The sequence below is a fragment of the Hevea brasiliensis genome, chromosome 11, assembly GCF_030052815.1.
Source record: "Hevea brasiliensis isolate MT/VB/25A 57/8 chromosome 11, ASM3005281v1, whole genome shotgun sequence".
Classification (NCBI taxonomy): Eukaryota; Viridiplantae; Streptophyta; class Magnoliopsida; order Malpighiales; family Euphorbiaceae; genus Hevea; species Hevea brasiliensis.
In genome coordinates, this window is record NC_079503.1 from 94,758,196 (window position 1) to 94,785,771 (window position 27,576).

A 27,576-nucleotide genomic window follows, 5' to 3' on the forward strand; every position below is an offset into this window, starting at 1 on the left:
ATTAATTTATTTTGTTCATAACTATTGGGTATCGAAATTTGGTTTTTAATATCTTTCCTTTGGCTCTATGGCATGATTTTTGGTTGAAATCAAAGTCGTATAGGTCTGCGCTCGTTTCTGACGTTAATGAGGGAATCGATTTATAGGATATCTATGTTTTTGATTTGTTATCTTTTAAATAAATTTCGGATCTTTTTATCTTCCTTGTGATTGCAGAATCATCAAGATGTCAATTTTGAGGAAACAGAAAGGTACACTTGTTATAATGCTTGAAGGGTGCCAACAATCGGAAATTTTATACTAGTAGCCTAATTTGAAATCTCAATAGCTTTGGGGTTATTTGGGTTTCATTACTTCAAACTAGAAAATTAGTTGTAGAACAAAAATTTTATTTGGAAAATTTAACTGAACAATAGTAGAAATTGCTTGCATGATATCTCTAATATCGCTTGGAAGAGTTGTTGTTCATTGAGATAGATACATCAATGAATATGCTTTTTATTTGCCTTGGCCTTTTCTTTTTTCATGAGTCTTAAAAATTTTATGTCCTTGCTACTTTTGTTTATGTTAATGTAGGTATAATTATTTGTTTATTACTATTATTATTATTTTTGAAACAAATGTAGGTACAATTATAAAAGGCTTTGCTTTGAATTGTGACTTCTTTATTAAGAGGCTGTTGGCCTTTTGGGGAATGAAGGTTTATCTAGTGATTTTGATGATAACTGATTTATAGAATAGTTAAATTGATGAATTTAAAGAGTGTGGCTTTGTACCTAGCTCTGCTTTGATTGAGATCCTGTTGTACAATATTTGCTCATAACAAACATCAACCAAAGGGAGTTTAGGATTTTACATTTACAATAATAATTTTTTTTTCTTAAGCTTTTATGGGAGTCTAGGGTTTTAAGTTTTAGGTTTCTTTTTTAAAAATTTTTGTATTTCTTTTTGTAGATATAGCCTATCTTGAGAAGAAATTTGCCTCCTAGCTTTGATTCAAGTGCGTGCTGCATTGTGTGAGTGTAGTAGCCTTTCCCCCTTTATTATTTTTTTTATCAGAAAAGGAATTCCCTTTAATTATTTTATTAGTTGTTGTAGCATTGATACCTTATTTGGGTGAACTTGTAAATATACTAATAATGAAAAATTTTGTCTCATTCTGTACTTTTTATTGTAGGTATGTGGGTAACATCCACACTTTGGTTATGAAACCCCTCCTTCAAGAGGTTTTCTCAAACATTGGATCCATTGAAGGATGTAAGCCGATTAGGAATAAGAAGGTTTATTGTGTTACCTTAGCTTGTTGAAAATGTAATTATAGCCAGTTTTACGAAATCTATTTAATATTACTTTGTCAAGTTACTTTTTGTGATGAAAATATTTTGTTAATCCATTAATTATTGTTTTATTTGTATTGCAATAATAAAAGTGGTTATTCTACATGTTATTGTTATATTCTTTTAGTAATTTTTAGCTATTATATTTTGAAATAATTTTATTTTTCTTAATATTTAATGTGAAAAATTCTATAATAATTGAAACGGTAACTACAACATTTTGGTGATAGAATTTAATTATAAATTGTCACTATTTTTAAAATTTTTAAGTGACAAATATAAATCGTTACTAAATTCATCATTATAAGAGAGTTTTTAATGATGAAATAAATTTTAATGTGACAAAATTCCAAAACAAATTATGAACCTTTAGTGTCATTAAAAATATCACAACATTATTACGCTTTTACCATCGTCACCAAATGAATATTATTTAGTGACAAATTGAACAATTCATAATTGAAAATATAAGCTTTAATGACGAAATTAATAATTAAATTAAATGACAAAAATTAGATGTAAATTATGACGAAATATATAACATTAAAGGTATAAGATTTTGTGACAACTTATTTTTTCGTCGTAAAAGAGTTATTTATTCAGTGACGAAGTCAATAATTTGTAATAAAAAAATGAAAGCTTTAGTGACTAAATAAATATTAAAATGACAAAAATCAGACATAAATTATGACGATTTATATGTCACTAAAGATATAAACTTTTATAACAATCAATTTTTTTTGTCATCAAAGGGTGTTCTTTCGTGACGATAATAATATTTGTCATGTTATACATTATATTGCGCGATTACCATGACGGTCGATATGACTAAAACATTTCGTTACAAAAAACTTTTAATGACAAAAATACAATATTTAGTGACAATTTTAATCGTTATAATTTGTCAAATTTCTTGTAGTGTTTGGCTCCCAATCATCTCAGGGGTCCCGACTGTAGCTCGATTCTGGTCGATGACATCGACGATGACATTGAGCTTCCTGTAGTCTTTACCATAGTTGACGAGAGCTACCCTCCCGATCTCTACATATCTCTTAAACGACATCTTGGGATCAGGAGAAATCCGAACTGTGGGAGCGAGATAGGTAGAATGTAGGGTAGAGTAAGGGATATTTGTAATTACTAATCTTGAGAGATCGCCCAAATGATGTAATTTGATCTTTTGGAAATGAAATTGACTTCATTTATTTTGCATTTATTTTATTTTATCTTTATTATTCGCATTGCATTGATCATTTCTCCAATCTTCTAATAACTGTGTCCGATCTGATCCCTAATCGAATCCCAAATACCACCGATCTCCTCCGTCTGAACCCTATTACTATCCACTATATGGTCACTCTCTACAACCGACCTTACTTGTCCGATCTCTTCTCCATGCTTCTGGAATTTACGTAGAATTAAAATGACCGAATTTGGCTAACCGATGCGTCATGTGACATCCTCGTTTTAGGTAGTTCTGTACATTCTACTATTCCGGTGACTAATGTCTGATCGGACAGCTAGAATGTCTGGAACTATATTTAAACTAGAGTGAGGAGCCATAAATAAACTAAATAATGACTAAGCAAAGTTAAAGAGAAATCAAAGAAATGAGATGCAAAGGAGTTAAGGAGCACAAGGTTCCGGCGATGGGTAATCCTACTGGAAAGCAACTGTGGATACAATTGCCAACCCCAGGTTCGTGATAATTATTTGGGACTAAATTGAAGAATTAATGAAGATTAATGACAATAGAAATGTCAAGGAAATGCAAGAAAATTTATGCTAATCGGTAAAGACAAATTATGACTCGAGGAAGGGCATTTTGGTCATTTCACATGAAGAGTTGATTTTTGACCAAAATGTCAATTAAGTTAAGTGAAATTAATATAATAAATTATGAAAGAATTTTTAATGAAGATTTAAATAGAAATAAGTAATGGAAATGAAGAAAATAAAAGAAATGAAATTTAAATAACAATTATGACATAAGCATGATGTATGGATGATATAATTAAAAATTTAAAACCAATTAAATCTAGAAATATATATATATATATATATATATATATATATATATATATATATATATATATATATATATATATATATATATATATATATATATATATATATATATATATATATATATATAAGAGACAAGAGGATTAAATGTAAAAGAAAAATCTTCATCTCCCTTTTGCTACTCCCATGGCCGAGCCACTCTCCTTGGCCATCCTACATTGATGCTTCTTCAAGCTTTAATTTCCTATCAATTTCTTCCATATTTTCCTAACATCCAAACACAAAAACTTGATTTTAGATCTTGCTAGAGAGATTAAAAGCAAAATAAAGTGGAAAACTTGAAGATTTGGGAAGCTTGGAATTGGCTCAAAAGAGGTTAGTGCAAGTATTACATATTTCTCTTCTTTAATCTTTTAAAGCATGTGGAATTGAGTTGAATTTGCATGAAAATTTATGAAAATGATAAGTATTTTGGAAGGTGAAATTTCAGCCAGCCATAGAAGCTTAGGGGTTTAATGAGTTTGATCTAAATTAAACATGTATTGGGATGTTTTATGATATGGTATACATAATTGGTGAAGTACAGTTGCATGAATTGTGAAGTTGGGGGAAATTAGAGTTTATGGAAATTAGGGTTTTTATGGTAGGTTACTAAATTGATGATAGTAATGGTAAATTAAGGTCATATGATGTGCCATGAGTATATATTCATGTTGAATTGAGGAAAAGAATTGATGGATTGGTGGTGTGTCAAAGACTTCAAATTTGGACACTTGAGTCTAGTAGATTTGAATGAGTATAATTTGAGCTACATAGCTCCAATTAGTATGAGGCCAATTGGAGATGAAACTTAAGACATAATGCTAAATTTTTCATGAAGACACCTTGTCCAGAAACTGACCATAGATTGTCCTAAAATTGGTTTGAATCCGAATTTCAATTCTAGACTTGACAAAAAATGACCATATAAACAGTAAATGTTCAAATAGGCATAACTCACTGTAGAAAGCTCCAATGACTTGATTCTTGAACCGATGGAAAGCTTAGACACAGTTGATACGGTGTGTCCGCAAGTGCACGGGTCACAGTAGTATAGTTTTAAAAATTGATATCGATCCCACAGGGAATTGTGCTTAAATTGGAAATAAAAGTATAAGCAAATTAGAATGACAAAAATTAAAAGATATTAAAAATAAAATCTAAAAATTAAAATTAAGACAAAAATTAAAGATGTAAAATGAAATTTGGAATTAAAATTGGTATTTGAGGAATTAAAACTAGATCAATCAATTAACTAAAATTAATTAAACTAGATTACCCAAAAATTAATTTGAAATATCTATTTATGAAATTGAGAGGAATTAAATCTAAATTCAATAAAAATAAAAATAAAGTGATTATAGAAATTGGATTTAAATTGGATTTAAATTTAAATTGCTATTTATGAGGTTTGGAGGATTTATATCTAATTTCAATGAAAAATAAATTGATTCTAGAGATTGGATTTTCAATATTGTTTGCATGTGATTTTTTCCCTAATTTAGCCAAACACATGAGAATTGCAATTTTGAGGGAAATCAATTCTTAAATTTTTGAAACCTTTTTCAAGCATCTCAAAATTGGTTTTCATTAAATCAAACCCTGTTTTCACGGTATTTCAAATCTAACAAAAACCCAATTAATGCTCTAATTGATTTTTGGAAAGTTCCCCTTAATCTTCTTAGCTTATTTCTAACACCAAGAAAATAAAGTTTATTGCAAGATTATCCATCCCCAATATTCACTTTTCAGTCCATCTATTAAGGATTAAAACTTAACTTAATGAGGGCCCATTCATCAAGCAAGGAAATAAGCACACAAGCAATAAATCAAAATATAACAATATTCATTTAAATGGCTAAATCAGTTCAAAACCACAAAACAAATCAATATTTACAAACCCATCTCTAGAATCTCAATAAACTACTCACAAATCATTGTTTAAAGACAAACCCAAATGAAGAAATGAAGAAATAATGGAAATGTAAGCTTAAAGGGGTAGAAAAACCCAGCAAATCTGCAGCAGGATCTCTGCAGAAAAGTGCGTAAACTTGATCCTGTCACTGGAAGAAGAAATGCAAAGTGCTCCCTTCTCTCTTTCTAATCTTGCCAAAAAATGCCTCCCTTCTCTCTTTTTTTAGAAAGAAAGTGATAAAATGGGTCTTTATATAGGCTAAGGGACTGTTCTAGAATGGGTAAAAGGGGGAAGGATCCAGAAAAGGTGAGGTAAAAAGCTGGAGTAACGGAAATGCCACGTCAACAATTTTCCAAGAAAAACGACATAAGTTTAGTCGGTTGTGTCGCGGGTTGTGTCGCTCGGCGTGAATATCGACGATCGACACAACTGCGACATGAGCTAATTCGGTTGTCTTTGCCGCAGTTGTGTCGCTCTCGGCCATTTTTTTTCTCAACTTCAAAATTTTTGCAATTCGATTTTAATCTCCTCCAAATGGCTACTCTGATCAAAATACATCAAATTTCTCCAGATTTAACCTACAAAACAAATAAATTCCAAAAATTAAACTAAGAAACGTGAAAATTGTAAAATTGACTAAATATATACTAATATCTATAATAATAGCTATGAATAAGGGTAAATTATGTGCAAAAATTACTCCTAAATGATGATCTAAAATGCATGCATCAAATTCCCCCATACTCAAACTCTTGCTTGTCCTCAAGCAAAATTTCATTAAAACTCATTTGGAAGGGAATAGAATCATTCTTTGAAAACACAAAATTCACTAATCCAAACCACCAACTTACCTCTAGCCACCAACATTCCAAGTTCCCACCAGCGAAAGCACAAAGAATGAAGCAAGCACTCTTAACTATTACAGAATAGCTAAGAATTAACCAATCAACCCAAGCAACAAATACCAACCAGCTACAAGAGTCAATTGTGCCAAAACAAACCTAAATGAAATAGATAGCCAATGCGTCTCAAATAGATGGTGAGTAATGTATGGAAGATTATATTTGCCAAACCCATATGCAAGCATAAAAGATCTAACTCTACTAATGTAACAAGCATTTTTCAAAGAATCATTAGGTCTTTTTAAGGGTTGTAATGGGGTCTAATAGGGTAAAATTGTGGTTAACAAAGAAAGGGAATAAGGTAAACAAAATATGAGAATAATATTAATCATGAAACTCAAAGTGCATTCAAATTTTTTTTTTTTTTTTTTTTTTTATCAAGAGGAAAGAAATTCACAATGAAGCTCAAGTGCTATCACAATGATTATACAAAGGGACTATTTTTTTATGCTTATTTTATTTTATTTTGATTTTGTATTGGTCCCTATTTCATGTCACACCCAAAATTACCTTTGGGATATTTTGGTGACCTTTTCAACTTTTCACAATTACTCTAGCACTTTTCAAGATGTTTCAATCCTCCGAGCCTTTTTTTTTTTTTTTTTTTTTTTTTATATATCATTATCATTTTTTTTTATGCACTTAATTGCTAAAATACTATTCTCATAGATAGGTGGTAGTGTTTAGGTTTAATGGCTCGGTAAATGATTTGGGTTCCAAAGAAATTAGGGAATTAAGGTTCAAGGGGGTTTGCAAGGGTTGAAATGAAATTAAGGTAGGTTAAGGCTAAATGTGAGGTTTAAAATATGAAGGAATGCCTAAATCATATTCTTATCAAATGCAAGTTAAAAATTTCGCTTTGAAATATCTAAAATGCTTGTTCTAGGAATGGTGAGACGACAATGACCATTTTCTTCCTTAAAGGCTTATCTAGATACTCAAAACTCAAAATAACTAATCAGAATCTGCATACCTAGATGAATGTATTAATTTTCAGCTATTAAGTAAGAGAAAGAATAATGCTTAAGACTTTGTACCCAGCTGGAACTTTCATTCCACTAACCATCTAAAGGCAAGTTGGATTGCTTGAATAAGCAATTTATGGAATTCAAAGACTGGTTTAAAAATTCAAAAATTTGAAATGAATGAAATGCATGAGTGTAAATGTCAAGTCAATCTATATGCAACTAAGTATGCGTAACTAAGTATATGAGGCTATATGCAAGTGTATGTATGTGAATATGTACAAGTATGAAGTGATGAATGAGTATGTCACTATATGCAAATGAAAAGGAAAAATAATTTTTGCAAAAAATTTACCCTCTCCCCCATACTCAGAATGAACATTGTCCTCAATGTTAAAAATGTGCAAGGAATGGGATAATTTGGCTATATGTGCATAGAGAAATTATTACCCTGTTGCATAAGCGATAGCACAACTTGTGTTGAAAGTGACACAAGCTGAGATAAGAAGTGTTACCTCATTGAAGTGCAGCCAATTTAATTAGATAAAATTTGGACAGCTGCTGCACTCATTGCAAAAGAAACAGTGCAATGGAATCCATTAAATCAATTAAACTCAAAAAGTTGAAATAGGAAGTTAAGCTCAAAAATGTAACCATCAAGTGTAAATCCGAAGTAGCACATAAAAGCAAGTGAGCAATGTACTAGAGATATAAAAGAAAAATGTATTTTATGAGGAACTAAAAAAAAACAACACAAGCAAAATATTAACTAAACAAGTTAAAAACACTAATGAATTAAGCAACTAAATTTTTTTTTTTTTTTTTATGCTCATTTGCTTGCAATGCATTGCATCCCATCTGCACAAGGAAATTAGAACAATGTTAAACTCTGAATAAGGAGTATAGAAAAACTTAAAACAAATATATATATGAAAGAAATAAAGAATCAATGAAAAATTATGAGTTATGCCCAAAAATGCTAAGTTTAGGTCTTTAGCTTGACCATACTCACTCAAGATGTTATGGAGAATGAGAAAGATAGCAAGTTGCTATTTTCTCAATTGGCTCACCAACTGAATAGTGCCTCAATCTTTGTCCATTTACCTTGAAATTACTAGATTTTTCACCAAAAATTTCCACAACACCATGAGGTAAAACTTTCATAATTTTAAATGGACCGGACCACCTTGATTTTAATTTTCCTGGAAAAAATTTCAACCTTGAATTGAATAAGAGAACCAAATCTCCTTCTTTAAAGTCCTTTTTCTTGATATGCTTATCATGCCATTTTTTAGTTCTTTCTTTGTAGATCCTAGCATTTTCATAAGCATCAAGTCTCAATTCTTCTAATTCATCAAGTTGCAAAAGTCTTCTGTGTCCAAAGACTTGTAAATCAAAATTGATTGCTCTTATGGCCCAATAAGCTTTATGTTCTAACTCTACGGGCAAATGGCATGATTTCCCAAAAACTAACCTATAAGGTGTAGTTCCTATGGGGGTTTTAAATGCTGTTCTATATGCCCAAAGAGTGTCATCTAATTTAAGGGACCAATCTTTTCTAGTCTTATTGAATGTTTTCTCCAAGTTCTGCTTTATTTCTCTATTTGTGATTTCTACTTGGCCATTTGTTTGAGGGTGATATGGTGTGGCAATCATATGCTTTACCACATATTTTCTCATCAATTTTTCAAATTGGTGGTTGCAAAAATGGCTACCACCATCATCGATTATGGCACGTGGGGCACCAAACCAGTCAAAACAAATTTTTTAGAAATTTCACCATAACTTTTGCATCATTGGTAGGTGTAGCAATAGCTTCTACCCATTTAGATACATAGTCCACCCCTACCAAGATATATTTATTCCCATAAGAAGATGGAAATGGCCCCATGAAATCAATTCACCATACATCAAACAATTCAACTTCTAATATGGACTGTTGGGGCATCTCATCTCTTTTGGAAATGTTGCCTACCCTTTGGCACCTATCACATTTGCTTACAAAGTCTCTCACATGTTTAAACATATTAGGCCAATAGAAACCTGATGTCAAGACTTTTTCAACAGTTTTTGAGACACTAAAATGACCACCATATTCAGAGGAATGACAATGGTAAATAACATCATGTATTTCTTCCTCTGGTATACATCTTCTAATTATTCCATCATTGCATCTCCTAAACAAAAGAGGTTCTTCCCAAGAATAAAATTTAACATCATGCAAGAATCTTTTCTTTTGCTGCCAAGACAAATCAGGTGGCAAGACACCACAAGACAAAAATTCACAATATCGAAACCATGGAAGTGCAGAATTCAACACATACAACCGCTCATTCATGAAAAACTCATCAATTGGCACAATTTCATCATCTTTATTTTCGTTTTATCCTAGAAAGGTGATCACCACCACATTCTCAACACCCTTTTATCTCTTATTTCCAAATCAAATTCTTGAAGTAATAAAATCCATCTAATCAACCTAGATTTAGCTTCTTTCTTGCTCATTAAATACCTTATTGCTGTGTGATCAGTGAAAACAATTACCTTTGAGTTGACCAAATAAGAACGAAATTTATTGAGTGCAAATACTACCGCAAGGAACTCCTTTTCAGTTGTGGCGTAATTGACTTGAGCTTCATCAAGGGTTCGGCTTGCATAGTAAATGGCATAAGGTTTTCTATCTTTCACGGCCAAGGCGGCTCAACAAAGAAACTCGCTTGCATCACACATGATTTGAATGGCAAAGTCCAATCGGGGTTGCATGATAGGAGTCATTGTTAATGCCGTCTTCAACCTGCAAAAGCAACCATACAATCTTGATTAAAATCAAATTTAACATCATGATTCAAAAGATTTGTTAAGGGTTTAGCAAGTTTAGAAAAATCCTGAATAAATCGCCGGTAAAACCCAGCATGTCCAAGGAAACTCCGCACTCCTTTAACAGTGGTTGGAGGGGGTATTTTTTCAATAATTTCTATTTTAGCTCTATCCACTTCAATTCCCCTATTTGAGATCAAATGTCCTAAAACGATTCCCTCTTGGACCATAAAGTGGCATTTCTCCCAATTCAACACTAGATCATTATCAGCACATCTCTGCAAGATTTTAGACAAATTAGTCAAGCATGAATCAAAATTAGTTCCATATACTGAAAAGTCATCCATGAAGACCTCCATAATTTCTTCAATAAAATCAGAAAAAATGGCCATCATGCACCTTTGAAATGTGCCAGGCGCATTACACAATCCGAATGACATCCTTCGATATGCAAAAGTGCCATAGGGACATGTAAAGGTAGTTTTTTCTTGGTCATCAGGATGGATTGGAATTTGAAAGAAACCAGAATATCCATCTAAGTAACAAAAGAATGAATGCTTGGCTAATCTCTCTAACATTTGATCCATAAAAGGAAGGGGAAAATGGTCTTTTCTTGTAGCATTGTTCAATTTCCTATAGTCTATGCACATTCTCCAACCTGTAACAGTTCTAGTGGGTATCAATTCATTATTTTCATTTTTAACAACTGTCACCCCACCTTTCTTTGGTACAACATGCACAGGACTAACCCACTCACTGTCAGAAATAGGGTAAATAATTCCAGCAGCTAGTAATTTTAGGATTTCCTTTTTCACAACATCCTTCATTGTAGGATTCAATCTTCTTTGGTGTTCAATGGAAGGTTTACTATTTGGCTCAAGAAAAATCCTATGCATACAAACTGTTGGACTAATTCCCTTTATATCATCAATTGCATAACCCAAAACTCTCCTATATTTTCTCAAAACTCTCAACAATTTGTCAATCTCAATATCAGTCAAACATGCATTAATTATAACAGGATATGTTTCATTTGGTCCAAGAAAAGCATACCTGAGGTTGGAAGGAAGAGGTTTAAGATCTACCTTTGGGGCATCCTCTACCTTTAATGATGGTGGTTTGATCTCCAAATTTTGCACTCCTTCAAGTTGAAAAATTGTGGCTTCAGGATGTGGTGGAGAACTCTCCAAGTGTTGTGCAAAAGCAGCTATGTTGTGATTATCATCATCAATGCTCCCACCATGGACTAAGCAATTTTCAAGTGGGTCTTGTGGATAGCTTTGTCTGAAATGCTCTTGAACAATCTCATCAATAATGTCTACCCGCAAACAAGACTCAACTTCTTCATGTTTCCTTTTCATGGCTGGATTGATGTTGAATATCATTTGATCATCTCCCACTCTAAGTGTCAATTGCTCACCCTTCACATCAATTAATGCACCAGCTGTTGCCAAAAAGGGTCTTCCCAATAAGATAGGAACTTTTGTGTCTTCTTCCATATCCAAAATGACAAAGTCCACCGGAATGTAAAATTTCCCAACCTTGATAGGCACATTTTCAAGAATGCCTTCCGGATACTTAATTGAACGGTCAGCCAATGATAGATACATGTTTGTGGGCTTCAATTCTCCCATATTCAACTTCTCATATATTGAAAGTGGCATTAGGCTGACACTAGCTCCAAGGTCACATAAGGCATTTGCCACACAATTATCACCAATATGACAAGGAATGGAAAACACACCCGGATCTTTGAGTTTGGGAGGTAACTTTTTCTGAATTATAGCACTGCATTGCTCTCCCAAGTTAATGGTGTCATAATCTTCTAGCCTTCTCTTGTTGGAAAGAATTTCCTTCAAAAACTTGGCATAACTCGGCATTTGGGATAGTGCCTCAGTGAATGGCACATTGATATACAACTTCTTTAGCACTTCAAGGAATTTGCCAAATTGTTTGTCTAGTTTATGCTTGATGAATCTTTGAGGGTAGGGAAGGGTGGGCTTGTAAGGTTCAGGTGGGATGTATGGTTTCTCTCCCTCATCTTGCTCACTTTTGCTTTCTTCTTCCTTTTCATTTTTCTTGCTCTCAACTGAATTTTCTTCTTTTGTGCTCTCTTTTTCTTCTCTCTTGTTTTCACTTTCTTGACCAACTTTTTACCACTTCTCAAGGTTCTGACCTTACATTGTTCATGAGGGTTTTGTGGTTGGCTAGGTAGTTTCCCATAGGAATTGCTTCCTGATGAGCTTGCTTGTTGAGCCAATTGAGTCTCCAACATGCGGTTGTGGACTTGTAATTGATCCATGGTTTGTCTCATGTGTTGCATTTCTTCCTCCAATTTGTTATTCATCTTGCTTTGTTCAGCAAAAAATTTCTCCATCATGCTCTCCAAGGATGGCTTCGGTTCATGGGATGGAAGGGATTGTTGTGCTCTTGCTTGATATCCAGGTGGTGGCTGCCTTGTGGGCTGAAATTGAGGCTGAAATTGAGGCCTATTTTGCTGCATAAACTGCTGGTTATGAGCATGATTTGAGCTTTGGCCTTGTTGAGCAAAAGTTGCTTGTGGTCTCCATGTTGAGTTGTTCACATTAGAATAAGAATTTCCCATAGGTTTTTGTTGATAACCTCCTGCATAAGCAGCTTGCTCTTGCAAATAATCATCACCATAAGAAGAATAATCAACTCCACAACTTTGAGTTCCATTTGTGAAGGCAACTTGTTGCATAGTTGTAGGAGTTGAGGTTGTTGCCTTTGTGCAAAAATCACTAAGAAGCTGAGTCAACTGATCAAATCTTGCATTCATGTAGTTAACTGAGTCAAGTTCATAGATCCCAGCTTTCTTTGGCTCAAGTGCTCTAGGATTTCCCCATAAATGGGTATTATGAGCAATCTTCTCTAATAGATCATAGCATTCTTCACTTGTCATTCTCATGAAATCTCCTCCTGCTTGTGAATCAATTGTGTTTCTTATGGCTGGAGTAACTCTGGTGTAGAAATTCTGAACAATCATCCATTTGGGTATTTCATGATGAGGACATTGCCTTTCAAGCTCCTTAAATCTCATCCAAGATTCATACAAAGTTTCATCATCTCTTGGTTTAAAAGCTACCATCAAATTCCTCAAATGAGTAGTTTTCCCAGGTGGGAAAAATTGAGATAGAAAAGCTTGAGATAGCTGCTCCCAAGTAGCTATAATAGCTTGTGGAAGTGAATCATACCACTCCAATGCTGAATCCCGAAGAGAGAATGGAAATAAGGTGAGCCGAATAACTTCATCAGAAACTCCAGGTTGTCTTTGTGTACCACATATCATCAAAAATTTCTTCAAATGAGAATGAGGATTTTCAAGTGGGCTACCTCCAAATTGTGAATTCTGAACCATTTGAATGAGACCAGTTTTTAATTCAAATTGATTAGCTCCAATAATAGGTCTGTTATCTCTCACATCAGTACATCTAGGAAAAGCATAATCTAACATGGATCTTCTTTGAGGATCATTTTGATTAACATTTTGTCCGTTTTGCTCATTTCCTCCATTATCTCCTCCAATAGCTCTATTTTGATTCTCCATATTTTCTATTGTCTCCTCTTGCTCAAATATTTGTTGTTCTTCTTTTTCTGCTTCTTTTCTTCTTTTGTATTCCTTTTTGTTGGCTCGACAGAATTTTTCAATTTCAGGATTGAACAACAATTCAGTGTCACTTGTGCTTTTCGATCGTCTCATAAACAAGAAAAGTACCTGAAAAACACAAGGAACAATAGTAAAAATAAAAGAAAATAAAAATTCTAATTAGCTTAAAACAATTAAAATCCAACTTAAAAACAAACAATTCCCCGGCAACGGCGCCAAAAACTTGATACGGTGTGTCCGCAAGTGCACGGGTCACAGTAGTATAGTTTTAAAAATTGATATCGATCCAGGAATTGTGCTTAAATTGGAAATAAAAGTATAAGCAAATTAGAATGACAAAAATTAAAAGATATTAAAAATAAAATCTAAAAATTAAAATTAAGACAAAAATTAAAGATGTAAAATGAAATTTGGAATTAAAATTGGTATTTGAGGAATTAAAACTAGATCAATCAATTAACTAAAATTAATTAAACTAGATTACCCAAAAATTAATTTGAAATATCTATTTATGAAATTGAGAGGAATTAAATCTAAATTCAATAAAAATAAAGTGATTATAGAAATTGGATTTAAATTGGATTTAAATTTAAATTGCTATTTATGAGGTTTGGAGGATTTATATCTAATTTCAATGAAAAATAAATTGATTCTAGAGATTGGATTTTCAATATTGTTTGCATGTGATTTTTACCTAATTTAGCCAAACACATGAGAATTGCAATTTTGAGGGAAATCAATTCTTAAATTTTTGAAACCTTTTTCAAGCATCTCAAAATTGGTTTTCATTAAATCAAACCCTGTTTTCACGGTATTTCAAATCTAACAAAAACCCAATTAATGCTCTAATTGATTTTTGGAAAGTTCCCCTTAATCTTCTTAGCTTATTTCTAACACCAAGAAAATAAAGTTTATTGCAAGATTATCCATCCCCAATATTCACTTTTCAGTCCATCTATTAAGGATTAAAACTTAACTTAATGAGGGCCCATTCATCAAGCAAGGAAATAAGCACACAAGCAATAAATCAAAATATAACAATATTCATTTAAATGGCTAAATCAGTTCAAAACCACAAAACAAATCAATATTTACAAACCCATCTCTAGAATCTCAATAAACTACTCACAAATCATTGTTTAAAGACAAACCCAAATGAAGAAATGAAGAAATAATGGAAATGTAAGCTTAAAGGGTAGAAAAACCAAGAAATCTGGCAGCAGGATCTCTGCAGAAAAGTGCAGAAACTTGATCCTTGCTGCTGCTGGAAGAAGAAATGCAGAAAGTGCTCCCTTCTCTCTTTCTAATCTTGCCAAAAAATGCCTCCCTTCTCTCTTTTTTTAGAAAGAAAGTGATAAAATGGGTCTTTATATAGGCTAAGGGACCGTTTCTAGAATGGGTAAAAGGGGAAGGATCCGTAAAAGGTGAGGTAAAAGTCGAGTAACGGAAATGCCACGTCAACAATTTTCCAAAGAAAACGACATGTAAGCCGGTTGTGTCGCGGTTGTGTCGCTCTCGGCGTGAATATCGACGATCGACACAACTGCGACATGAGCTAATTCGGTTGTCTTTGCAGGTTGTGTCGCCTCTACCATTTTTTCTCAACTTCAAAATTTTTGCAATTCGATTTTAATCTCCTCCAAATGGCTACTCTGATCAAAATACATCAAATTTCTCCAGATTTAACCTACAAAACAAATAAATTCCAAAAATTAAACTAAGAAACGTGAAAATTGTAAAATTGACTAAATATATACTAATATCTATAATAATAGCTATGAATAAGGGTAAATTATGTGCAAAAATTACTCCTAAATGATGATCTAAAATGCATGCATCAACAGTAGAACATTTTTCATGCAGATTAGAAACCCTAATTCTAACCTTAACCCAACCAATTTTCTAGGCAAAATTCATCTAACAAATCTGCCAGAACCAAACCTGACCTAGAAATTTTGGACTTTAGGCCATCCGACCAGTTGTGGAAAAAATGCCATAACTCAGCCTACAAAACTGCAAATGCAGTGATTCAAAAGCCAAAATCTTCATAAGACCTATAACTACAATTTTGATGTTTTGACCAAAACCCAGAATCAAATGCAACTTAGGAAAATTGCTAGGAGAATTCAGGACTTCTCAATCCGGAAATTCCTACACCTGGACAAATTGACCATTTGACACCCGGATAGTAAATGAACCATAACTTCCAGTAGAAAACTCTAATTGGGATGAGCCAAATTGATATGAAAACTTAAGAAATAGAGCTATAATTTTGGTTTAGAAATCTTACTCAAATTTTGAGTGTAAGGATCTCAAATATGAGTTGCAAATACTGACCTGAATATGAAATCCTGCATGGACAGGGTTAGGAGTCCAGGTTGGTTAATTAGCCATAACTCACTCTATACAATCCCAAATTTAGTGATTCTTGAACCTGTGTAACCATGAGACACAGGGGAACAACTCATATGAAGAACACTAGGGAAAATTATGGCTGTAACTAGTCCAAATAGCTTGACAAAGTTGAGTTCCAGAATCTGTCTTGTTCTGGAACAGTATTGGTCATTAGACCAGTACTTGGTAAATTGTCCATAACTAGAGCTAGAAAACTCCAAATTAGATGATTCAAAAAGAAAATTAAACTTAAGACAATAAGGAACAGCTTTCATGAAAAAAGTATGGTCAAATTACTACTGTAGCTTGACCGAAAATGAGAGTGAAAACAAGACTAAAATTCTGGAATTTATGAAACATCACATAAATGACTTTGGAAATAGTTGGTATTCAATACCATTAGCTCAATGAGCTTGAATGTGAGAAGAATATGTATTTGGGACCCATGTTCCCAACATGATTGAAACCAAAAATGCTATGAAGCATAAACATAAAATGTAACGATAATATATGACCTATGAATGCTTAAAAGCTATAAGTGCCCATGTAGGCCTAGATATATTTGTTTGGTTGGATAGATTGGCATGCCAAGAAGGGACAGTTATGTTTAGCAGTGCTGCTTATGGCTTTTATGCCATTCTGTTATGCATGGCTTGTGTGCCATTCTGTTACATTGGCTTTATGCCCGATATATGGCTTTATGCTCGTTTATGACCTTTAAGTCATTCTGTTGATATTATGGCTTCTAGCCATTCTACATATATGGTTGACATTATGTATCCCATTGTATGACGGCTCGAGATACCACGGTGTCCAGTGCTCAGAAACCCGCGTATCCAGTTCAATCAGTCTATCATAAGTTACTTGGGCAATGATAATTGCTAAGAAATACAAATTGACACCAATTAAATATGAACTAAATTTATAAATCATAAAATGCATTTTTAATTAGATAAATATAAATATGAATTAAATTTTATTTATTTATCTAGTTTATTTTTATTTTATTATTGCACCACTAAGTGTTTTGCTTAGAGCGTTGGTTTTTCATCGCGTAGGCATTGAAGATAAGGAGAAAGCCCAGCAGACATCCTACTAGGAAATTTGTAGTCCAGATCTGCATAGAGTCCAGTGTCACCTCCTCCTTGCAGTGTATTTTGGTAGGGCTCGCAAGCCATATTAATGTATTTGTACGTTGTAAATTAAATGTTAATTTTGTAATATAAATTATGACTTCATGTAATTAAATTTGTATGTGATGTAAATTAATGAGATTTGAATATTTCATATATGAATTGAATATGAATGGATATGTATGAAAATAATTGCAAGAATTGAATGTGAGATGATAATGAGATTATGAATTAGAAATTGAAAATTTATATGAGATTTTCAAATAGGTGAATAGTATAATACGTCAATTGATAAATAAACAGGGGAGACTCCATCAGTTTCTCCACATGAAAATAAATTGAATAATTAATTAAAATGGTAAATAAATTTTAAGAGAATAATAAAATAAGACAAGATAAGGTGTTTCGGCACAGAATGTAGCATTCCTTGCTCAGCTACATTGTAGACCGGGTAAGGGGTGTTACATGTCACCTAGGGCCTTGCGAGCATTTAATGCTCGGACGAGTATAAATAGGAAAGAGGGGGAGGGGAGGGGGTAGTCATTTGCACACTTACGTTGCTCCCAACTTTTCAAAGCAATCTGACACTCTCTCTTAGTTTCTGCATTTTTCGGCACCGATTTATACTCTGGTAAAGGTCTTGATCTTTTCTGGTCAAGTTTATCATTATCGTTCGAAAATGAGTGACACCGAAGGTCAAAGAGTTGCGAGCCCCTCTTCCGTTCACTTTTCATGGACCTCGGAAGAAGGTGATGCAGCCGGACCGAGTGGGCTATCAGAACCTATTATGGACATCATCCCGATCTCTAGTCAGCCAGCCGGGTCCAAACAAACACAAGCTTCGACCACGAGGAAAGAAAATCTACTTGTGGACGAACTGTCATCGGTCCTCGAGGAAGCCGAACTCCAATCCATTAGCCAAGAATACAATCTATGAATAGACTCTTTCGAGCTAATTAGATGCTATGAGGGTCTTCGAGCCGATCACTTTTTTGATGAAACCGATCAGATCATGGTGTATGAAGAGCAATTAAAAGCTGGGCTTTGGTTTCCCTTGGATGAATTTTATAAAGACGTTCTGAATTTCCACTGAGTCAGTGTAGCTCAAGTGCATCTGAATTCTTGGCAGACTATGGTGGCCTTCAGAGGTCTTTGCCAGGCTAAGGGACTTGAGCCCACAGTGAAGGTTTTTGCTAAACTACACAGGCTTGCTGGGCGAAAAGACGATGAGTATTGGTTTTTCCAAGCCAAGCAGAACTGCGGGCTCTTCACGATCTCCCTTCTTCACTAAAGAACTGGAAAGATCGATTTTTCATACTGAGAAATAAAGATCCTAATGGCTTCGAAGGCGTTCCCCGTAACTGGAATTATTTGGTCCCCAAAGCACCAAAGAAGATCACTCTGAACAATGACGAGGATGCCATAGTGAAGGAATTGAAGAACCAGGCGATCACTTACAAATATTCTTGTTCAGACGTGATTATGGCTGAACTAAAATGGTGGATGATGTGGGTGATCGCCCGCCAAAATTATGAACTACAACTCTTTGACCTCGGCCCTGGGACTAGTAAAACCTGAACCTTAGGTCTTCTAGTCTTAGCGAACTCACTAACTTGTTTTATGTGCAGGTATGTCTAGGGCCGAATCCGCAAAGGAGAGTCGCAAGCGAAAGAAGGAGCTCGCCCAAAAAGTGCTGGAGATGAAAGAAGCCGCTACCACTGCCCAAGCTCAGGGCTGGGTTTTGATGGAAGTGCCGAGCTCCCCTTTCTGATCTCAAGAGCAGCCAGCCTCAGAAGCAGAAGTCGTTTCAGAGCCCTCACTTCGACCAGCTGAAGCTCCTCCTCTTCCTCTGGTCTCTTCAGGCGTAGAAGGTGGCTCTTTCGGACCAGCCGTCCCAGCTGCTCGATCGCTTTCCCAAGGCTCTCAGGTCTTACTTCAGTCATTGGAGAGGAACCACTCCGTTCGGGGAAATCTCGATCTGGCTAAGGTCTTGGGCGCTTCAATCTGCTTTCAAGAAGATTGGACTCAGATGGCCTAGGATAGCATCAACGATCTCCTGACTCAGACAATGAGTTTGGGCTTGGAAGCAGTTGTGAACCAGCAAGTGATCAGAGAGAAGGCTCATCTCTTAAGGAGGGAGATCATCAAGGCAGTCTAGGATGCGACAGTTGCAAAGTCTCAACTCTCGGCTGCCAATGATCAGATTGCTGACTTAGAGGGCCAAGTGAGGTCTTACAGGGAAAGGACAGCTGAGCTAGAGCGGGAACTTGAAGACTCTCGGGCCTGTCGAGCTGCCGATCTGGCTCGATTTTCTGATGAGATAAGGGCCAAGGAAGACAAAGCTTTGGTGAAGGAAGCTGGTGCCTATGTGAACGCCCATAGTGATCTTCTAGCCGAGCTAGTGAAGTGCTACCCTGAAGAAGACTTCACCTGGCTGGAAAAGCTCGCTCTGGGAGTTGAGGCCGAGAGTGAAGAGGAGGAAGAGAGAGAGGAGGGAGAGAACATTGAAAATGTACTTGAAGAGCAGGCTAGGGAAGACCCTCCTGCTGAATGACTTGTATATTTTTATCTCTTGAAATGAATTTTAAAGTTTTCGTGATCAATTCTTGATGAGATCGGAAAATATCAAACTAAGCGTGGATGAATATTGAATCAACTCCCAATTGATTGGATGAGCTCGAACACAGAACCTAAGATCGGTTATTGATCATAAAACATGACTGCCTAAAGAGATCGGAGAATCTTGTGACCAAAAATCAATTAAAACTTGGAAACATTTTAAAAATGATTTGAGAACGGGTCCTAGTATGAATTTGTTAAGTTTGGGTGTAATAGCCCGATCCTTCTCCAATTAGTATTATCTACTTTGGCCTGTGGGCGTCACGGATTTGCCCCTTGGGAGGTTTCATTCCCAAAAGCGCGCTGACCAGGTGAGGAAGGCTCCCACATATATGGCCCAAATCTTTTCTTCCCGTTTCCGATGTGGGACACGAAGTTTCCACTCCAGTGTGTAGCTGGTTAAAAAAGCACGTCCCAACCCCATCCCTGGATCGTGACAAGCCCACCAGCTTCCGCCTGGTGCATCCCCGCACCACACACCGTACTAGAGGGATTCCAGCTTTGATACCACAATGTAACAACCCGATCCTTCTCCAGTCAGTATTGTCCGCTTTGGCCCGTGGGCCTCACGGATTTGCCCCTTGGGAGGTTTCATTTCCAAAAGTGCTCTGACCAGGTGAGGAAGGCTCCCACATATATGGCCCAAATCTTTTCTTCCCATTTCCGATGTGGGACACGAAGTTTCCACCTCAGTGCGTAGCTGGTTGAACAAGCACGTCCCAACCCTATCCCTGGGTCATGACATCGGGACCACTTATTTAGATATCGGATAAAATATTAACTTGGTTAAATACTTGAACAATTCGGGCGAGATGCCTGGTCATGAATTTACCCGCAATTTGGGATTTTGAATACAGAGAAATCGGGAAATCAACAAAATGTAAGATTAGGTGTTATGAAGATCCGACACCAATCTGAACAGGTCGAATAAACGGAGAGATCAGAGAAAATTTGATTTGAACGTTCATGAGGTCAAATAAACTTGTAATTTATTATTTATCTGTGAGGTTACCAATTCAGGGAAAATGACCTGTGGTCAGGTAACTGGTTGAGATCGGATAAACACTTTCAAGGGAGATCGACTAAATTGCAATCCTTATTAAAAGGTGTATTAATTACACGAGTTGTGCCTTTGAAAATCGGCCAAAATATGGTGTCTACAATATTAAAGAGTAAAATGAATATAAGAAAACATTGAATCCTATAAATTGGGGTTACACAGATTAAATTCTTGTATCCAAAGCCTTCTTCCTCTATTAGCCTCTGGTTGTAGCTACTCACACTGAAGGATCTTATACTAGTTGGTTTGGGCTTGTGATCTTCTATCTAAAATTAATTTCCCTTACTTTCTCTTCTAGAGTTCAAGCTGTACAGTTAATTTATGGACTTGAAGATTAACTTCATTGCTTGCAACATTTCCGAAAATCACACATCGGCTTATTCTGGTTCTTCCAATGACATAAACTCTCTGGTTGGCTGCATTAGGGTGTGTATCCTCCATTCATGCAACTATATATATATAAAGTTCAGAAAATTCAAGATTTTTGAACCCTTTTCATTTCCCTCCTTGAATTGCAGGATGATATTCGCATTGAGCACGAGAAAAAATTCAAGGCATTCAAGAATATGCTGAAAAAACAGGGAAAAGATGCTGAATTTCAAGGTCTGGCTATGGTTGATGCTATCCAACGTCTTGGGGTTGAGCATCTATTCCAGGCGGAAATTGACGCAATTTTACAAAGGCAGTATATGATGGTGCCAAAGACTCATAATGACACTGATCTCCATGAGGCTGCCCTTCGCTTTCGACTCTTGAGACAAGAGGGTTACTATGTTCCTGCAGGTTCTTGTTTTCGATATGCATGTTAATCATGTTTATAAGCTGTTTGCTTTGAGTGTGCTCGTTTGTTTGCTAATGGGTACAGGAGTGTTCGACAGGTTTAAGGCCGAGGATGGGAAATTTAAGAAAGAACTAACAGGTTTAAGGCCGAGGATGGGAAATTTAAGAAAGAACTAACTCACGAAATCAAGGGATTAATGGGTTTATACGAAGCTTCACAGCTTAGTATAGAAGGAGAAGTTATACTTGATGAAGCTGGGGACTACAGTTACCAGCTTTTGCATTCATACATGACGAGTCTTGACTATCCTGAAGCCAGAGCAGTAGAGCATACATTGAAGCATCCCCACCATAAAAGTCACCCAAAGTTCTTGGCCAAAGACTTCGTTACAAATTTGCAAGGGGCTAATGGGTGGATGAATGAATTACAAGAACTTGCAAAATTCGATTTTACGATGGTCCAATCTCAACACCAACAAGAAATTCTTCGAATTTCAGAGTGAGTTCAGTTTTTATGCTCAATCTTATATCAATATATACCATAATTTCAAACTTCATTGTATTTTTCTTTTCCATTTTTAAATTCATCGATCTATGTAATAGAAGATTATCAAAATAAAAAAGATAAATTACTATCAGATCCAGTATTTTATTAAAATTAACTACTAAATCTCTAAAATTTTAAAACTCAATTAAAATGTCTATATATTTTATGAAATCAAATTCTTTAATATTTTTATTAAAAAAAAACGTTATTTAACTCATTTTAATGTTAGTTGGAGGAACTAACAAATATAGATAATTAAATTATAATGACAAAATAATATGAATAGTTAAAATTGTATGGTCTGAAAAGTATAAATATTTAAGGATAAGGTAAATTGATTAACATTTTCCTTGACAAGAGGATTAAAGGGATTGATTAAAAAAAAAAAAATTTCTCTCCAGCTAATATGGGATAAATTGAGCTCATGGCTCTTACAGGATCCCATCTCATTTCCCGGTAAATTTAATTTTTCAGGTGGTGGAAAGAGTTGGGCCTGAACAAAGAGTTGGAGTTTGCAAGAGACCAACCACTTAAATGGTGGATATGGTCGATGACAGTCCTTACAGATCCAAGCTTGCCAGAGCAAAGGATAGATCTCGTAACCATATCTTTTGTTTACATGATAGATGATATTTTTGATGCTTATGGGACCCTGGATGACCTCACTCTCTTCACCCAAGTTGTCGACAGGTAAGGTTATATTTGATTAGTTTGGCTTATCCACGTAATAGGTAGAGATTTTTTGAAATAGTTTGATTTTATGTAGATGGGACATTGCTGCCACTGAACAGCTACCAGACTACATGGGGATATGTTTCAATGCTCTTAACAATGTCACCAATGAAATTAGCTTCAAGGTCTATAAACGGCATGGTTGGAATCCTCTACTTTCTCTACAAAAACGATACCTTTAACAATATTATTTTCTACCAAATTTAATGCTAGTTTGTTAAGAATTAATCATGATCACAAACAATAATTAATTAACTATATGTGAAATTCTTACTTAAACTTGATTCATTATAAATTTAATATTTAAATACTTGAGACCTATTTATTTAATAGATGATTGATTGGGGCAGTGGGCAAGTTTGGGCAATGCATTTCTAATAGAAGCAAAATGGTTTGCTTCAGGTGATTTGCCAAATTCAGAAGAGTACTTGAAGAATGGGAATTTGAGTTTAGGTGTAAATGCTGTTCTTGTTCACCTTTTCTTTCTGTTGGGTCAAGGTATAACCAAGGAAAATGTGGAATTGATCGATGCCAATCCAGGCATAATAAATTCTACTGCCAGAATTCTTCGGCTCTGGGATGACTTGGGAATCGCCAAGGTACGTAATATCCAAGTTCAAACGTGTTAATAAACCCTTGATGTTTCAGGGGCTGAGAGCTTGCATTATGTAGACTACAAAAATTAAACTAAAATGCAGGATGAGAATCAGGATGGCTATGATGGATCATACGTGGAATGTTAATTGAAAGAACGCCAAGGATGTTCAGTGGAAAGTGTGAGAAAACATGTCCACCAGATGATTTCAGAGACATGGAAACAACTCAACAAGGAATGCCTCTTTCAAAATCCATTTTCACTCACTTTCACAAAGGCCTGTCTTAATGTTGCAAGGATGGTTCCTTTGATGCACCGTTATGATGAAAACTATCGCCTTCCAATTCTCGAGGAGCATATCAGTTCCCTCCTCCATTAAAGGGTTTCCATGTGAAGGAGCATACAATTGGATACTAGTAACTCTTCCCCCCTAGCAGCCTTTAGGCAAGAGGCCATTATATTTTGCTATCTACAACTTAATTTGATGCTTTCAAATATCAAATGTCATATTAAAGATGTAATAATGAGTTTTCCCTCTTCAAAAAGACTAAGGCCTTATTTAGTTCAAACTCTATCAGAAGTGAACTTCTCAGCAATGAAGGGCTTCTAATTATATGTCTATGAGAGATTTAGAAGCAGAAGATTGAACTAATTATCTAAAGGCAAACTTAATTTGTAGACATGCTTGTTTGATTTCCCAGTTCCACGAGCTCCTTGGCTTCTTCAGATTGCTTAACCAACAGATATACCACGGCCTGGAACAGACCTGCACCAATAAGTAAACCTCTATTCATAATCTAAATACACAACTCAAGAGCCATGTCAAAATCACTCTTTGGCAAAGATGTGGAACGATCGTCACATATGTGGCCTTGTTTGGCAAACAGGTATTGTCTCTCTATTTCCTATACTCCCTCTTCACTTCAAAAAATTAATGGTTTCATTGTAATCGTTGATTGTGGTAGATCTCATGTGAGTCTTATCATGACAATGATTACACTAAATAAAAATTTCAAGATAAGGGGGTGAAGTCGCTTATGATTCTTTTGTCCTACATCCAAAAGTATAAAAATGAAAGGGTAAATATAAGTGATAAATTACAATATTAACTTGGCTAATCATTTTGATATGTAAAACAATATAATCATTTATATAAATTTGAATTAAAATGAACTAAAATTGTAATTTGACCAACAATCTCTCCAAACCTAATATGATATTAGAGTCTGGACTGAGTTGTGGGTTTCAGCCCCCTATAAGGCTGTATAATTGGACCCATATTGAGTTAAAAATGCACACTAATTGGCAAGTGACAATCATGTGGTTATGCATGAGGGGGGAGTGTTAGAGTTATAAATCTTACATCGGAAAGTATAAAAATGGAAGGGTAAATATAAGTTAAATTACAACATTAACTTAGCTAATGTAACATCCTCATATTAAGTAGTCCGTACATTCTACTGTTTCCATGACTAATGTATGTTCGTACGACTAGAATGTCTGGGACTATACTTAATTCACATAGAAGAGCTATAAATAAAATTGATAAAGATCAAATGAGGTTGGATTAAAATAGGAGTAATGAAGCACAAATAGGTAAAATGAGCCTGGGTCCCAAGGATGGGTGACCGACCTGGGAAGCGGCTGCGAATTCAGTTGCTACCCTAAATTCGTATAAGACCATATGAAATCTTTAGTTAAAAGATAATTGTAAAATTATTGGGAACTAGAAAATTATAGAAATATAAAGGGAACAAGTATAATTAAGTGAATTAGGACTTTAGGACTCATCGGATATTATTAAAAGATGGGCTATAACCCGATGAGGGGCATTTTGGTTAATTCACTCCTAGAGGTGACTTTTAACCTAAATGTCCATTAAAATGTATGAGATTAAATTATTGAAAAAGAATTTAAAATAGGAGAGGTGTATGGAAAAAGAGAAAAGAAAGGAAAGGAATTTTCAATTTTAAATTTGATTTATGACATTAGAATGATACAAGCATGACACAATAAAAAAATGATAATTTTTATAACTTAAATTTTGATATTTATCTACATAAAAAGAAGAAGACAAAAGAAATAATTAAACTAAAAATTTCCACCTTCTTCCTCCCATATGGCAGGCCACCATTACCACTCTCTCTTCCTCCATTTTTCATGATCCTAAGCTCTGATGCCTCTACTTTCTCCCACAATTACCACATAAAAATCCATAGAAACTCTAAGTTAGACCTTGATTAGAAGATTGATAGCAAGAAAAGTTGAAGAAACTTGAAGATTAGAAGAGTTGGAAAAGCTCCATTAAAGGTAAGTTTCTTCCCAAGTTAAATTAGTGTGTAGTCACTTAATTTGAGTTAAATTATGAAGAAATAGCATGTAGAATTGAAGAAATTATGCATGAGACTTAAGTGTGAAGTTCGGCCAGCTGGGTAGGAGTAAGGTTTAATGTGTTTTGAATAAATTGAGGATGAAATCTAGCTTGTATGAGATGGTATATGTGATTAGTGTAATAAAGTTGCATGGAATTGCATGAATTAGTAAGGTGAAAAAATTAGGGTTTATGGAAATTAGGGCTTTGATGGTATGTTATGCAATTGATGTGTATAAGGTTTAATTATGGTCATTTGGTATGTTTTGATTGGGAATTAATGTGAATTGATCAAGGAAAAGAAAGGATTGGTGGTGTGTTGAATTGTAGGAATTTTGGACCTTAGAGTCCAGCAGTTTTGAATGGGTTTAACTTGAGCTACATAGCTTCAATTGGTGTGAGGCCAATTGGAGATGAAACTTATACATAATGCTCTAACTTTCATGTAGAAATTCTGTTCAAAAATTGACCATAAGTTGCCCTAAATTTGGCTTGAATCTGGATTACAATTTTGGATCTAACAAAAAATGACCAAATAAATAGTACTTAGTAAATTACGTATAACTCACACTAGAAAACTTCAAATTAGGTGATTCTTGAACCAATGGAAACTTAAAACATAGAAGAACAATTCTTATGAAGATCATAAACCCAAATTATGACCTTAACTTAGTCAAATTGCTAAGCAAATTTAGTCCATCAAATCTGCCTGATTCTGGACTAACCTAGAAATCCTGGACAAATGGTCATCCAATCAGTTTTGGTAAAATTGCCATAACTTGGGCTACAAAAATGCAAATTAGGTGATTCTAAAACCAAAATGTTCATAAGACATAGGACTACAAACTTTATGTTTTGACTAGAACCCAGTTCATAGGGCAAGATAGGGGAATTGTTGGGATAATTCAAGAATCCTAAATCTGGAATTCCTGCTCCTTAGCTAATTGGCCTTATGACTTCCGAATGGTTATCAGGCCATAACTTCCTCTACAAAACTCTAATTGGAGTGATTCAAAATGATTTGAAATGCAAGATAGAGGCTTAAAACATTATTATAGGGACCATGGCCAAATTATGAGCTTAAGATGCCCGGATATAAAATGCAAAGTTAGGATACAAATCTGGAAAACCTAGAATCTCAGGATATGGCACCTGGAATAGTGTTTAGTAATTTGGCCATAACTTGAGATCCAAAACTCTAAATTGAGTGATTCAAATTGGAAATAAAACTAAGACATAGAAAAATAATTTTCATTAAGGTCACTTTCTCGAATTATGACTGAAATTAGGTTGAAATGGGATTGCAAAGTCAGCGTTCCAAACTGTCCAGAACCCAAACTCCTTGAAATTGCATAAGTAACTTAGGCATTCAATTGATTAGTTATTGGAGATAATTGGAATAAGTATTGAGACATTTTTATTGTGTATTTTCAATGGAAAAGGAGCCTCCTAAAGAGAAGAAAAGTGAAATTAAGTAAGAGGAGTATAAAGAGGTTTGTGCACAATTATCCTTTTTCCATGTTTTAAATTTGGATTTGACTTGAATGAACTTTATATGAATAAATTATGTTTTCTTTGTAATTGTAAACTTTAAATTGTTAAAGTGACTTTGCATGATTTATATATAATTACTTTTGTGCACTTAAGAATTTTATGTATTGTTTTGATGATTGTGAAACGAAATTGCAACAAATAAGTGTGTTATTGATTGTAAATG

General features: G+C 34.7%; 1 non-coding gene and 1 pseudogene across 1 annotated transcript; both read left to right on the forward strand.

The window, feature by feature from the left end:
• The first annotated feature begins 13,017 nt into the window (after positions 1-13,017).
• LOC131170851 (small nucleolar RNA R71) lies at positions 13,018-13,124 on the forward strand. Its single transcript, XR_009141616.1, has one exon. It is a non-coding gene; the product is annotated as a small nucleolar RNA R71 (small nucleolar RNA).
• Positions 13,125-21,155: 8,031 nt separating this feature from the next.
• LOC110635401 (probable terpene synthase 13) lies at positions 21,156-23,867 on the forward strand (annotated as a pseudogene).
• Positions 23,868-27,576: the final 3,709 nt, after the last annotated feature.